This window comes from Hemitrygon akajei, chromosome 1 (assembly GCF_048418815.1).
Source record: "Hemitrygon akajei chromosome 1, sHemAka1.3, whole genome shotgun sequence".
Lineage (NCBI taxonomy): Eukaryota > Metazoa > Chordata > Chondrichthyes > Myliobatiformes > Dasyatidae > Hemitrygon > Hemitrygon akajei.
This window is the reverse complement of record NC_133124.1, coordinates 13,627,804-13,642,396: the sequence shown is the minus strand read 5'-3', so window position 1 is coordinate 13,642,396 and position 14,593 is coordinate 13,627,804. Positions and strand designations below refer to the sequence as shown.

General features: G+C 42.0%; 1 protein-coding gene across 1 annotated transcript in view; it reads left to right on the top strand.

Annotated features, from left to right (window-relative positions):
• The window catches only part of LOC140722387 (collectin-10-like), a 151,673-nt gene that overhangs the window by 120,291 nt on the left and 16,789 nt on the right, over positions 1-14,593 (top strand). The window lies entirely within an intron of this gene.

The following is a 14,593-nucleotide window of genomic DNA, read 5'->3' as shown; positions in this document are numbered from 1 at the left end:
AGATGGATTCATTGAAATAATCATTTACATTTCACACCAGATGATAATATTTATTTGTATCTTCACAGAATTCTTCATGTCATTGATCTAAAAGTAGTGTAGTATTTTTTTTTGCAAATCAGCTAAGTAAAGAATGGATCTGGAGTGGATTGCCTGAAAATGTAAGGGTCGCATTTGATAGTTTATTTTAAAAAGAACTTGTAAACAATTGGAAACTTGTAAGGAAGGAAGAGATGATCAAAAGAGCTAGTAGAAGCATGGAGGAGTGAATGGTCACCTCCTGTGCTACACATATCTCTGACTCCAATAGCTTCAGATGCAACTTCAAAGTTCAAAATAAATTTATTATCAAAGTAGATATATGTCACTATATGCAACCCTGAGATTAGTTTTGTGTTTAAACTCTATAAATTCATAGAATAATAACCATAACAGAATCAATGAAAGACTGCACCAATTTGGGCATTTGGCCAATATACAAAAGGTAACAAACTGTGCAATTACAAAAATTAATAAATAATAATAATGAATAAATAAGCAATAAATATTGAGAACATAAGATGAAGAATCCTTGAAATGAGCCCATAGTTTGTGGGAACAGTTCACTGTTGAGGTGAGTGGAGTTATCCCCCTTGGTTCAAGAGCCTGATGGGTGAGGGGTAATAACTGATCCTGAACATGGTGGTGTGAGTCCTAAGGCTCCTGTATCTTCTTCCTGATGGCAGCAGTGAGAAGAGAGCATGTCCTTGTGTTGGGGATCTCTGATGATGGACACTGCTTTCTGGTGACTGTATTTCATGTAGATGTGATCAATGGTTGGGAGGGATTTACCCGTGACAACCTACAACACAATCTTTAAAATACATAATTCTCATTTTATTTCATATTTCCCTACTACAAAGAAGATGTGATTCCAGACCAACCGGCCTCTGCTGGCTCACCCGCAGACCCGGGGAAATTTACAATGGCCAAATAAACCTACCAAGTGCGCCACTTGGCAATATAGCAGTTAGAACAATTGCATTACAGTGCCAGGCAACACGGCTGCAGTGTGGTGTGTATGGGTCAGATGAAGGCTGAAGGGCTCGGGTCCGAGAGCGGCGAATGACCTGAGGTTTAGATGATTTTAGTGCTGGGCCAGATTGAAAAAGGTCAGGTCTGAGGTGAGGGGTGGGCTGGTTCAGCTTGCTGCTCCACGAGATTTATTTGCTCTGCACTGAACTGAGACTGTGGACTGCAACTAACTGGCTCCTGAATCAGCTGCAGTGGTGACTGGCTTTGTGGCTGTGGACTCACTTTCGTGAACCTCAGTTGCTTGCTTTTATTGTTTGCATGATGTGTTTTTTTCCTGCACATTGAGTGTTTAGCAGTCTTTTTGTGGTGGGTTCAATTGGGTTTCTTTATTTCGTGGCTACCCGTAGGGAGATGATTCTCCCTACAGTATGTATAGTATACATACTTCGATCATAAATGTACATAGAAGTTTTTGAACTTTGGATACCGATTGGGGTTCAGTTCCTGCTGTCTGTAAGGAGTTTGCACATTCTCCCCTTAACTGCCTAGATTTCCTTTGGGTGCTCCAGTTTCCTCACGTATTCCAAAGATGTACGGGTTAGTAGGTTAATTGATCACATTGACACATGCAGGCTCGCTGGGCTCGAAGGGTCTGTTAATGTTCGCAGTCAGCCACTGAGTGGACAAGGTCATGCCATGTTGTATTCTCCTCCCATGTACTGACATTCTCCCACTGGGCAGGCGCTGCAGTTGGAATTAATGTTGCTTTTCCAAGTTGCATTGCACATTCACAACTAAAGGCTGCCTCACATCTCCAGTGATCTGGGTTCGATCCTGACCTCTGGTTAACACCAGTTTATATTTTCTCCTTGGGTTTCCTCTGGGCACTTCGGTTGCCTCCCAAATGTCAAGGATGCAAAGATCATCTTGGCTTGTCACATGTGTATTAAAACATTGAAACATACAGTGAAATGCGTTATTTGCGACTAATCAAATCGGTGAGGAGGGTGCTGGGGGCAGCCTGCAAGTGCCGTCACTCCATTCTATCTCCTGCAATCTCAGAATAGCAGGCCCTTCAGCCCATCTCTCAATGTTGACCGTGGTGCCCACATAGCTAATCTCATCTACCAGCGCTTTATCCATAACCTTCTGTGGTTCAATTTGAATGCTATTTGCTTACTTTCACTGTTTGCACAATTTTTTTTTCCTTCTGCTCATTAGGTTTCATGTAGGTACCATCTCAGATGTTATAGGGGTCTCTGCCTTCTCAACCCTCTCAGGTCATCCATTCCCAACTTCTGCCACCGTCTGGGTGAAAATATCCCTCCTTGAAGCCTCTTAACCTTTAACCCTATGCCCTCTGGTTACAGATCCCCACAGACCGAGTGGGCTTCCTCCAGGTTCTCCAGTTCCCTCCCACAGTCCAAAAATGTATGGAATTGTAGGCTAATTGGTCACATGGGTGCAGTTGGTCAGCACGGGTTCATTGGGCCAGAATGGCCTATTACTGTGTTGTAATTATCTATTTATTTAGAGATATGGCACAGAACAGGCCCTTGGAGCCATACAAGTCCCATCACCCAGCAACCCAGCTATTTAACACTAGCCTAATCACAGGACAATTTACAATGACCAATTCACCTACCAGCTGGTCTATGCATTGTGGGAGGAAACCCATGCAGTCACTGGGAGAACATCTAAGATCCTTACAGAAGGCGCCAGAATTGAACTCTGAACTCTGGCTGTAGTAGGGTCACACTAACCACTATGTTACTGTGATGCCGTCTCTAAATAAATAAAACACAGAAATAAATAAATAAACTGAGACACTCCATTCACACAACAGGCTAGTGAAATTCCTTCATAGTCTCTCATGAGCAATCACATCCCTTCCACACTCCAGCCATGAAAGCTGCACATAATATTTCAGATAAGGCCTCGTACATGCTGCTCTCATATTCAACTCTCTAGCTAATAAAGGGTAGTGTCTTGTTTTTTACCCCGTGTTGCAATCTTCAGGGTTCTTTGCAGTTGCACACTAAACTCCCAACAACACACACAAAATGCTGGTGGAACACAGCAGGCCAGGCAGCATCTATAAGGAGAAGCCCTGTCGACGTTTCGGGCCGAGACCCTTCGTCAGGACTAACTGAAAGGAAAGATAGTAAGAGATTTGAAAGTAGTGGGGGGAGGGGGAAATGAGAATAATTATTATTCGATAATATGTATACTTTGAATATTGTGTGAGTAGTGAGGTTCTCTTGGATTCTCTTAGACTCTCTTTCTCCTGAATGTTTGCTGTGGCTTTTATAAAAGATGTCTATATTCCCAAGTTACAGCTCTGGTGTGGCTCAGTTTTAGTCAACTTTAGTCAGACCACACCTGGAATATCATGAGCAGTTGTGGGTCCCATATCTAAGGAAGTATGTGCTGGGGACGAAGAGGATCCAGAAGAGGTTTACGAGAATGATCCTAGGAATAAATGTCAATATATTAGGAGCGTTTGATGGCTTTGGACCTGTACTCACTGGAGTCCTGAAGAATGAGGATGGATCTGATTGAATGTTGAAAGGCCTAGAAAGAGTGGATGTGGAGAGGATGTTCCCAAAAGTGGGAGAGTCTAGGACCAGAGGCCACAGCTTCAGGAAACAAGGATGTTCCTTTAGAACAGAGGCGAGGAGGAATTACTTTAGCTTGAGGGTGGTGAATCTGTGCAATTCATTGCCAGAGACAATTCTTTGGGTATATTTAAAGCGGAGGTTGATAGGTTCTTCATTTATAAGGGTGTCAAATGTTATGGGGTGAAGACAGGAGAATGAGGTTAAGAGGGAAAATAAATCAGCCATGATGGAATGGCAGAGCAGCCTAGATAAGCCGAATAGCCTAATTCAGCTTCTAGGTCTTATGACTCCATTATCATACTGTCAGAATGGGCACCAGAGACTGGGAGAGGCCAAGAGACAGGCCAAAGAGACTGGGAGAGGCCAAGAGACAGGCCAAAGAGACTAGGAGAGGCCAAGAGACAGGCCAAAGAGATCAGCAGAGGCCAAGAGACAGGCCAAAGAGACTGGCAGAGGCCAAGAGACAGGCTAAAGAGACTGGGAGAGGCCAAGAGACAGGCCAAAGAGACTGGGAGAGGCCAAGAGACAGGCCAAAGAGACCGGCAGAGGCCAAGAGACAGGCCAAAGAGACCGGCAGAGACCAAGAGACAGGCCAAAGAGACTGGGAGAGGCCAAGAGACAGGCCAAAGAGACTGGGAGAGGCCAAGAGACAGGCCAAAGAGACTGGGAGATACCAGGAAGAGCCAAGAAGGAGCATCATAACCAAGGATTTTCTGAGATAGAGGGGAGAGGAATACCAGGTAGCATGGTAGAGTAGAAGGTAGCGGAATGCTTTACCGCACCAGCAAATGGTGTACATTCTCCCCATGACCACGGGGGTTTCCTGCGTTTGCTCCGGTTCCCCCTCCCACTTACATTCCAAAGACATCTGGTTAGTAAGTTCTGGGCATGCTGTGCTGGTGCCAGAAGAACAGTGACGCTTTTACAGGCCGGCCCCAGCACAATCTTTGGACTGACACAAATGGTGCACTTCACTGGATGTTTTAAGTTCAAGTTCAACTTCAAACTTATTGTCATTCAACTGTACAGATGCACACAGCTAACAAAGCAACATTCCTCAGGGTCCAAGGTATATCACGTACATGCTCAAATTGCAAAGTAAACTTGGTATCAAAGTACATATATATCACCATATACAACCCTGAGATTCATCTTCTTGTGGGAATTCTCAATAAATCTGTAATAGAATAATAACCATAATAGAATCAATGAAAGACCACACCAACTTAGGCATTCAACCAGTCTGAAAAAGGTTAGAGCCTGTGCAAACATACAAAAAGAAATAAATATAAATAAATAAACAAACAAACAAATGAATAAATAAACATAAATAAATAGATAGATAAATAAGCAAACAAACAATAAATATCAAGAACATGAGTTGAAGAGCCCATGAAAGTGAGTCCCTAGATTATGGGAACATTTCAGTCATGGGGCAAGTGAAGTTGAGTGAAGTTATCCCCTCTGGTTCAAGAGCCTGATGGTTGAGGGGTAGTAACGGTTCCCAAACCTGGTGATGTGGGTCTCTGAGGCTCCGGTACCTTCTTTCTGATGGCAGCAATGAAAAGAGAGCATGGCCTGGGTGGTGGGAGTCCCTGATGGTGGATGTTGCTTTCCTGTGACAGCACTCTATGCAGATGTGCCCAATGGGGGGAGGGCTTTACCTGTGATGAACTGGGCCATATCCACTACTTCTGATTTTCTGTTCAAGGACACTGATGTTTCTGCACCAGGCTCTGATGCAGCCCATCAACATACTCTCCACTACACAACTGTAGAAGTTTGTGGCATATAAAGCTGATCTTTAATCTTTTTTTAAAAAATGACACAAAAATTGGTGTTTTGTGGTTATGAGGAGGACAATTTCAAGTAACAGAAAAATATTGATTGGCTGGTGAGTTGGTCAGAGAAGTGGAGTTTAATTCTCATATGTGTAACGTGATGCATTTTGGGAGGCCAAAGAAAGTAGGACCCTAGGGAGCTCTAAAGAACGGAGGGAGTTTAGTGTGCAAACACGAGGAAATCTGCAGATGCTGGAAATTCAAACAACAATGGATACAGGAAAAGAAAGAATCTCTTATATTAAGACATTTGATTGATTTATGGAATAAGGTAAATATGGATGATGAAATAAAGAAATCCTTATTAGCAAAAAGAACCTTAATTCAAAATAGGCTTATTCCTTTCACAATGGATAATCAACTTTTACATAACTGGTTTCAAAAAGGGATCAGATATACAGGTGACTGGTCGTTTGATCAATTAAAAATAAATATAAAATATCAAATAACACTCTTTTCTGTTATTTTCAATTAAAGGCCTATTTACGAGATAAACTGGGTCAAACAACATTAATGCCAAAACCTAATGAAATAGAAATCTTAATTCAAAAAGGAAAAATTAAAAAATTTACATCTTGTATGTATAATTTGATTCAAAAACAGACAATTAAAACAGGAATTCATAAATCAAGACAAAAATGGGAAACTGATTTCAATATTAAAATTTGTGAAAAAAATTGGTCAAGACTATGTCTTGATAGTATGATAAATACAATAAATATCCGACTTAGATTAGTACAATATAATTTTTTACATCAATTATATATAACACCACATAAAATAAATAGATTAACTTCAAATTTATCTGACCAATGTTTTTGATGTAATCAAGAAATTGGTACCTTTTTACGTTCTACTTGGTCTTGTTCTAAAATTCAACCTTTTTGGATAAATTTAAGACTTTTATTGGAACAAATTATTGGAATACAACTCCCACATAGCCCAATATTATTTTAATTAGGTGATATTGAAGGGATAATACCGAAACCTAAATTGAATAAATTTCAGAAAAAAATTATAAAAATTGCATTGGCAGTAGCCAAAAAAGCTATTGCAGTTACTTGGAAATCAGATTCATATTTAACTATGGATGGTTGGAATAATGAAATATATAGCTGCATTCCACTTGAAAAAATTACTTATAATTTAAGAAATGAATATGATATATTTTTGAAAATTTGGCACCCCTATCTACAAAAGATAGGATTAAGTATAGAGGTCCTTTGAAAATAAAATTATAAGTTATTTGGGGAAAATAAAAACTAAAGTTATATTGAACTCCATGGAGCATGTGGGGATCCTCCGATATCCAGGCAATCTTTCTATCTTTTTTCTTTCTTTCTTTTTTCTTTTTTTTTCTATTCTTTTCTTTTTTTTCAGATAGGGATCTAAGGGGGGGGAGAGGGGAGGGTCAATAATAATTTTTCACTATTCTAATATTCTATTCATTTTATGTAATTCTCCTAAAAATTTAATAAATAAATAAATAAAATGAATTAAATAAATAAATAATAATAATTATGATAATAATAATAATAATAATAATAATAATAATAACAACAACAACAACAAAATGCTGGTGGAACACAGCAGGCCAGGCAGCATCTATAAGGAGAAGCACTGTCGACGTTTCGGGCCGAATGGAAGAGGTTCCAGAGGATTGGAGGGTTGCAGATGCTGCTCCCCTTATTCAAGATAGCCCAGGAAATTATAGACCAGTGAGTCTTACTTCAGTGGTTGGTAAGTTGTTGGACAAGATCCTGAGAGGCAGGATTTATGAACATTTGGAGAGGCATAGTATGATTAGGAATAGACAGCATGGCTTTGTCAAAGGCAGGTCGTGCCTTACAAGCCTGATTGAATTTGTTGAGGAAGGTAGAGTTGTAGATGTAGGGTATATGGATGTCATCAAGGCATTTAATAAGATACCCCATACAAGGCTTATTGAGAAATAAGGAGGCATGGGATCCAAGAGGACATTGCTTTGTGGATTCAGAACTGGCTTGCCCACAGAAAGCAGAGTGGTTGTAGATGGGTCATATTCTGCATGAAGGCCAGTGACCAGTGGAGTGCCTCAGGGATCTGTTCTGGGACCCTTACTCTTCGTGATTTTTATAATTGACCTGGATGAGGAAGTGGAGGGATGAGTAAGTAGATTTGTTGATGCCACAAAGGTTGGCGGTGTTGTGGATAGTGTGGAGGGCTGTCAGAGGTTACAGTGGGATAGGATGCAAAACTGGGCTGAGAAGTGGCAGATGGAGTTCAACCTAGATAAGTGTGAGGTGGTTCATTTTGGTAAGTCAAATATGATGACAGAATGTAGTATTAATGGTAAGACTCTTGGCAGAGTAGAGGTTCAGAAGGATCTTGGGATCCGAGTCCATCGGACACTCAAAGCTACTACGCAAGTTAACCCTGTGGTTAAGAAGGCATATGGTGCATTGGCCTTAATCAGTCATGGGATTGAGCTTAAGAGCCGAGAGGTAATATTGCAGCTATATAAGACCCTGGTCAGACCCCACTTGGAATACTGTGCTCAGTTCTGGTCACCTCACTACAGGAAGGACGTGGAAACCATAGAAAGGGTGCAGAGGAGACTTATAAGGGTGTTGCCTGGATTGGGAGCAAGCCTTGTGAGAATAGGTTTAGTGAACTTGGCCTTTTCTCCTTGGAGCAACGGAGGATGAGATTTGACTTGATAGAGGTGTACAAGAGGCATTGATCATGTGGATAGTCAGAGGCTTTTTCGCAGGGCTGAAATGGCTAGCACGAGAGGGCATAGTTTTATGGTGCTTAGGAGTAGGTACAGAGGAGATGTCAGGGGTCAGTTTTTTAGGCAGAAAGCGGAGAATACATGGAATGGGCTGCCGGCGGCATTGGTGGAGATGGAAACGATACAGTCTTTTAAGAGACTCCTACATAGGTACATGGAGCTTGGAAAAATAAAGGGCTATGGGAAGCCTAGGTAACTTCTAAGGTAAGGACATGTTCGGCACAGCTTTATGGGCTGAAGGGCTGGTATTGTGCAGTAGATTTTCTATTTTTCTAAAATTCTTCCAGTTTTCCTCTTAAAGATACTTCTTTTGAATTACTTTCGCTGCAATCTGCAGCATGTAAAGTCTGTCTGTCTATCTGTCTCTTAACAACGGACTGTAAAATTACATCAATAATCTTCAGATCTCGTGATGGACGATCAACTGCAGAGCAGAAGTCATGAGTTCTACCAGTTTAGCACGGTATCTTTAAGGGTTAATGCCATGAATGGAAATATGGCAGGAGAGGCGAAATTCAAATGGGGCTGAAATGCTGAGGAATGAGTCCTCCTCCACTCAGTAACTTGTTGGCGAATATGCAGTCGTTGGAAAACAAGATTGACAATCTCAGGGCAAGGCCGCTGTATGACAGGCAGGTGAGGCAGATCTCAATTATTTGTGGCATTGAGACTTGATTAACAGTGAATTCACTGGACGTAGCAATGCAACCAGAAGGTATTACAATTTTCAGAATGGATCAAACTGCGAACTCTGGTAAGGAAGAAAGTGGCGGCGTGTACTTTTTTACTCAATTCTCTTTGGTGATTGGACATTCGGGTTATTTTGACCTTTTGTTCCCCTGAATTAGAAATAATAATGGGGGACAAGGAGATGACAGATGAACTAAATTAACATTTTGCATCAGTTTTCACTGTGGAGGACACTAGCAGTGTGTCAGGTGTTGAAGGGTGTGAGGGAAGAGAAGTGGGTGCAGTTGAAAGACCTAAAAGCACATACATCACCCAGACCTGCACCCCATTATTCTGAAAGAGGTAGCGACAGAGTTTATGCCGACTGCGTGGGATGATGAGTCTATCGGGACCCTGAGGACTTGTGGAAACTGTGTGGTGGTTTCTTTCAAACTCATAGTCTTTTAACATTTTTACTGTGCCCATGGTCTGTTTTTTTTATCAATTATGATATTGTCTGCACTGTTGTAACTATATGTTAACTGTAACTATACATAACTATGTGGTTTTGTGTAGGTCTCTTGACTTGGTGTGTCTGGGTAGTCTTGTTTTGTCTGGTGGGTTTGGATCTCCTTTCCGGAGAACATGCTAAGATGGTAGCGTGATATTAATATGCAGCAGCCTCTTCAGACTCTGGATTTGGGAATTACCAAACATTATGTGGATTTTCTGGTGTAGTCTGTTTTGTTGTGTGCTTTTGTGATATCAGTCTGGAGAACGTTGTCTCATTTTTTAACTGCATTGCATTTGTGGTTTCTAAATGACAACAAACTGAAACTGAACTGAACTGAACTGAATTAGGAACGGTCTTTCAAAAAATCATTGGATTCTGGCATGGTGCCAGAGGACTGGAAAATTCCAAATGTCACTCCACTCTTCAAGAAAGGAGGAAGGCAGCAGAAAGGAGATTATAAACCAGTTAGCCTGACCTCAGTGGTTGGGAAGCTGATGGAGTCAATTGTTAAGGATGAGGTTATGAAGTACTTGGTAACACAGGACAAGGTAGGACAAAGTTATCATGGGAAAATCTTGCCTGACAAACCTGTTGGAATTCTTTGAGGAGATTACAAGTAGGATAGATAAAGGGGATGTAGTAGATGTTGTATATTTGGAATTTCAGAATGCCTTTGACAAGGTGCCACACATGAGGCTGCTAACCAAGATAAGAGCCCATGGTATTACAGGAAAATTACTGGCATAATTAGAGCATTGGCTGATTGGTAGGAGGCAGTAAGTAGGAATAAAGGGATCCTTTTCTGTTTGGCTGCCAGTGATTAGGGATCGATGTTCCACAGGGGTCGATGTTGGGACTGCTTCTTTTTATGAGGTTTATCAATGATCTAGATGATGGAATAGGTGGTTTTGTTGCCAAGTTTGCAGATGATATGAAGACTGATGGAGAGACAGGTTATGTTGAGGAAACAAGTAGGTGGTAGTAGAAATAAATGTGCAGAGAGAGAAATGGAGAGAAAATCCAAAAAGCACTAATGCAAAGGGAGCTGGGAGTCCTTGTGCAGAACACCCTAAAGGTTAACTTGCAGGTAGAGTCAGTGGTCAGGCAGGCAAATGCAATGTTGGCATTCATTTCAGAATACAAGAGCGAGGATGTGATGCTGGGGCTTTATAAGGCACTGGTGAGGCTTCACTTTGAGTATTGTGAACAGTTTTGGGCTACTCATCTAAGAGAGATGGGCCAGCATGGGAAAGGCTTCGGAAGAGGTTCACAAGGATGATTCTGGGAATGAAAGGGTTATCAAATGAGAACCATTTGATAGCTCTGTTTCTGTACTCACTTGAATTTAGAAGGATGAGTAGGATCTCATTGAAACCTTTTGAATATTGGAAGGCCTAGACAGAGTAGACGTGGAAAAGATGTTTCCCATGGTGGGGGAATCTGGGACAAGAAGGCACAGCCTCACAATAGAGACATTTAAAACAGAGATGCGGGGCAATTTCTTTAGCCAGAGGGTGGTAAGTTTGTGGAATTTGTTACCACAGGCAACTGTGGAGGCCAGGTCGTTGGGGTTTTTAAGGCAGAGCTTGATAGGTTCTTGATTGGACACAGCAGGTAAGGTTACGGGGAGAAAGTTGGGGAGTGGGGCTGAGGAGGGGAAAAAAAGGATCAGCCTTGATTGAATTGCAGAGCAGACTTGATGGGCTAAATGGCCTAATTCTGCTCCTATATCTTATGGTCTTATGGTAATTGTGCTCAGCAGTTGGGTGGGATGGACTGGGCCATATCCACTACTTTTGTTGGATTTTCCACTCAAGAGCATTGGTGTTTCCATACCAGGTTGTGACACAGCCAGTCAATATAGCCTCTACCACACATCTATAGACATTTGTCAGTGTTTATATGTCATGCCAACTCTTCACAAACTCCTAAGGAATTAAAGGCACTACCCTGCTTTCTTTGTAATTTCACTTACATACTGGGCCCAGGAGAGATTCTCCAAAATGATAGCATGAAGGAATTTAAAGTTGCTGACCATTCTCCACATCTGATCCCAATGAGAACTGGCCTCTGGCTTCCTACCCCAAAGTCAACAATTTGCTTCTTGGTCTTACTGACATTGAGTAAGATTTTGTTGTTGTGGCACCACTCAGCCAGGTTGTCAATCGCCCTCCTATATGCTGATTCACCGCCACCTTTGATTTGACCTCCGACCTTGGTTGTCATCAGCAAACTTGAATATGGCATTGGAGTTGTGTTGAATTACATGAGGATCCTGTTAAGTATAGAATTGAAGTTATGCTGAGCCACACAGTTGTAAGTGTCAAGCGCGTAGAGTGGAGGGCGGGGAGGGTGGTAAGCAACAGCCCTGTGGTGCACCTTTGCTGATGAATATCGGGGAGGAGACGTTGAATGGGGTCTGTTCGGTTTGGCAATAGCAATGAAAAGCAATGAGCAGTGACTGGGCTGTTAGAGCATCAGCCAAAATGGTCGCTTTTCTCATCACTTGCTACCAACCTAAAGTTTATTTGTATTTAACTGGGAAAATTGCAATGCTTTTTCAATATTTTTAAATTGTATTTAGAGATATAGTGCAGGATCAGCCCTTCTGGCACAATGAGCACAGCAATTCACCTATTTAACCCTGGCCTAATCACGGGACAATTAACAATGACCAATTAACCCTCTAGCTGGCGTGTCTTTGGACTGTTGGGAGGAAACTGGAGCACCCGGATCTGTAATAGCATCAGGATAATTGTTATGCTACTGTGGCATCCCGGCGAAGCATCAGTCAGGGACCAATCTCCAACATCTGCAGAATCCATTGTGTTCACCTATTTATATCTTGTCTTCCAACTCAGAACACACCAGAGCTCTTCAATGACCAATGGTAAAGCAGACATACGGGTGTATTATAAGGAAATTCAGTTTAGTTAATTAGTACACCACAATGTATAGAGTAGAGAGGTCATGTTGCAACTCTACAAATCTCTGGTGAGACCACACTTAGAGTATTGTGTTCAATTCTGGTCACCTCATTATAGGAAGGATGTGGTAGCTATGGAGAGGATGCAAAGGAGATTTACCAGGATGTTGCCTGGTTTGGAGAATAAGTCACATGAAGCAAGGTTAGCAGAGCTGGGACGTTTCTCTTTGGAGCATAGAAGAATGAGAGGGGACTTGATAGAGGTCTACAAGATTATGAGAGGCATAGATAGGGTGGATAGTCAGTACCTGTTTCCCTGGGCACCAATAGCAAACACCAGAGGGCATATGTACAAAATTAAGGGAGGGAAGTTTAGGGGAGACATCAGAGGTAAGTTTTTTACACAGAGGGTTGAGAGTTCCTGGAATGACTTGCCAGGGATGGTGGTGGAGGCTAAAACATTAGGGGTATTTAAGAGCCTCTTGGACAGGCACATGGATGAAAGAAAAATGGAGGGTTAAGGGGTAGTGTGGGTTTAGTACTTTTTTTTAGGATTATATGGGTCGGCACAACATGAAGGGCTGAAGGGCCTGTACTGTGCTGTAGTGTTCTATGGTATCACATGCAGTATCATTCTATATGACCACTTAAGCTTTTATTGATGTTGTTTGCAGAATAAATATGCAGGATATCAAGGAGAAACTTTCTTCTCTGTTTTAGAAGTTTTTGCATCCAGATGACATTCTTCAGTGACAAACTGCTCACCAGCAACTTTACCAGGCAACCATCCCACTGTCTGAAACTTTAAACCTACTAGCATATGGTCCACAATGTTGATCTCCTTCACACAATTGTCCCAGCAGGTCTGTTTTGGCAGAGCTTCCACTTCTGCAGCCTTGCTCTTTCTCAACACGTTGGACTTCCTCTTAAAGGTCTCTAAGGTATCTCCCTCCACCACCCCTGGCTGTGTGTTTGAGGCACCCACCACTCTCTACATACCTCTGACACTCTCCTAAACTCTCCTCCGCTCACCTGAAAACAGTGTCCTCCAGTATTAGTCATTGGAGTCCAGGAAATAGGCACAGTGTGGCTGTCCACTCTATCTAGGTCACTTATCATTTTGCGCACCTCCCATCCTCCTACATGCGTCATTTTAAAAAATCTGTTTTATTTTGTTTTGGGATGCAGCATGGTAACAGGCCTTTCCATCCCACAAGCCAGCCCCGCCCAATTACACCCATGACCATCTAACCAGTACGTCTTTGAAATGTGGGAAAAAAAATGGAAAACCAGGAAGAGACACACACGGTCATGGGGAGAACATACAACCTTCTTACAGACATTGGCATCAATTCAACATATGTTGCTGGTGGGGTTATACAGTTACCTAAGCATAATATTATTGGCTATCTTAATTTTGTATTCCATCTTTACCTTCTTAATTACTTTTTTAGATGCCTTCTAGTGTTTTTAAAAAGCTTCCCAATCCTCTAACTTCACACTAATTTTTGCTCCATTATATGCCCTCTCTTTGGTTTTGATTTCCCTTATTAGCCATGGTTGTGTCATCTTTCCTTTAGAATATGTCTTCCTATTTGGGATGTATATATCCTGTTCCTTCCAAATTGCTTCCAGAAATTCCAGCCATTGCTGCTCTGCCGTCACCTCCATCACCTTGCTCGTTTTCAACACTTTGCACTTCCTGGAGAACAGGCAGCCCATTTTCTCTCTGCATTAGATGAGTCACCTGGACCAAATGGTGTACCCCCCAGAGTTCTGGAGGAGGTGGCTGAAGAGACAGTGGAGGCATTATTAATGATCTTTTGAGTATCAACTAGAATCTGGAATGGTTCAGGAATACTGAAAAATGGCAAATGTCACTCCATTCTTTAAGAAGGGAGAGAGGCAGAAGACAGGAAACTATAGCAACACACACAAAATGCTGGAGGAACTCAACAGGCCAGGCAGCATCTATGGAAAAATTACAGCTGATGTTTCAGGCCGAAACCTTCAGCAGGACTGGAGATAAAAAGCTGAGGTGTAGATTTAAAAGGTGGGGGGGGGGGGAGAGAAACACTGGGTGATCGGTGAAACCTAGAGAGGGAAGGATGAAGTGAAGAGCTGGGAAGTTGATTGATGAAAGAGACAGAAGGCCATGGAAGAAAGGAAGAGGGGGAGGAGCACCAGATGGAGGTGATGGATGGGCAGGAGATGAGAGAAGGACAAGGGGAAAGT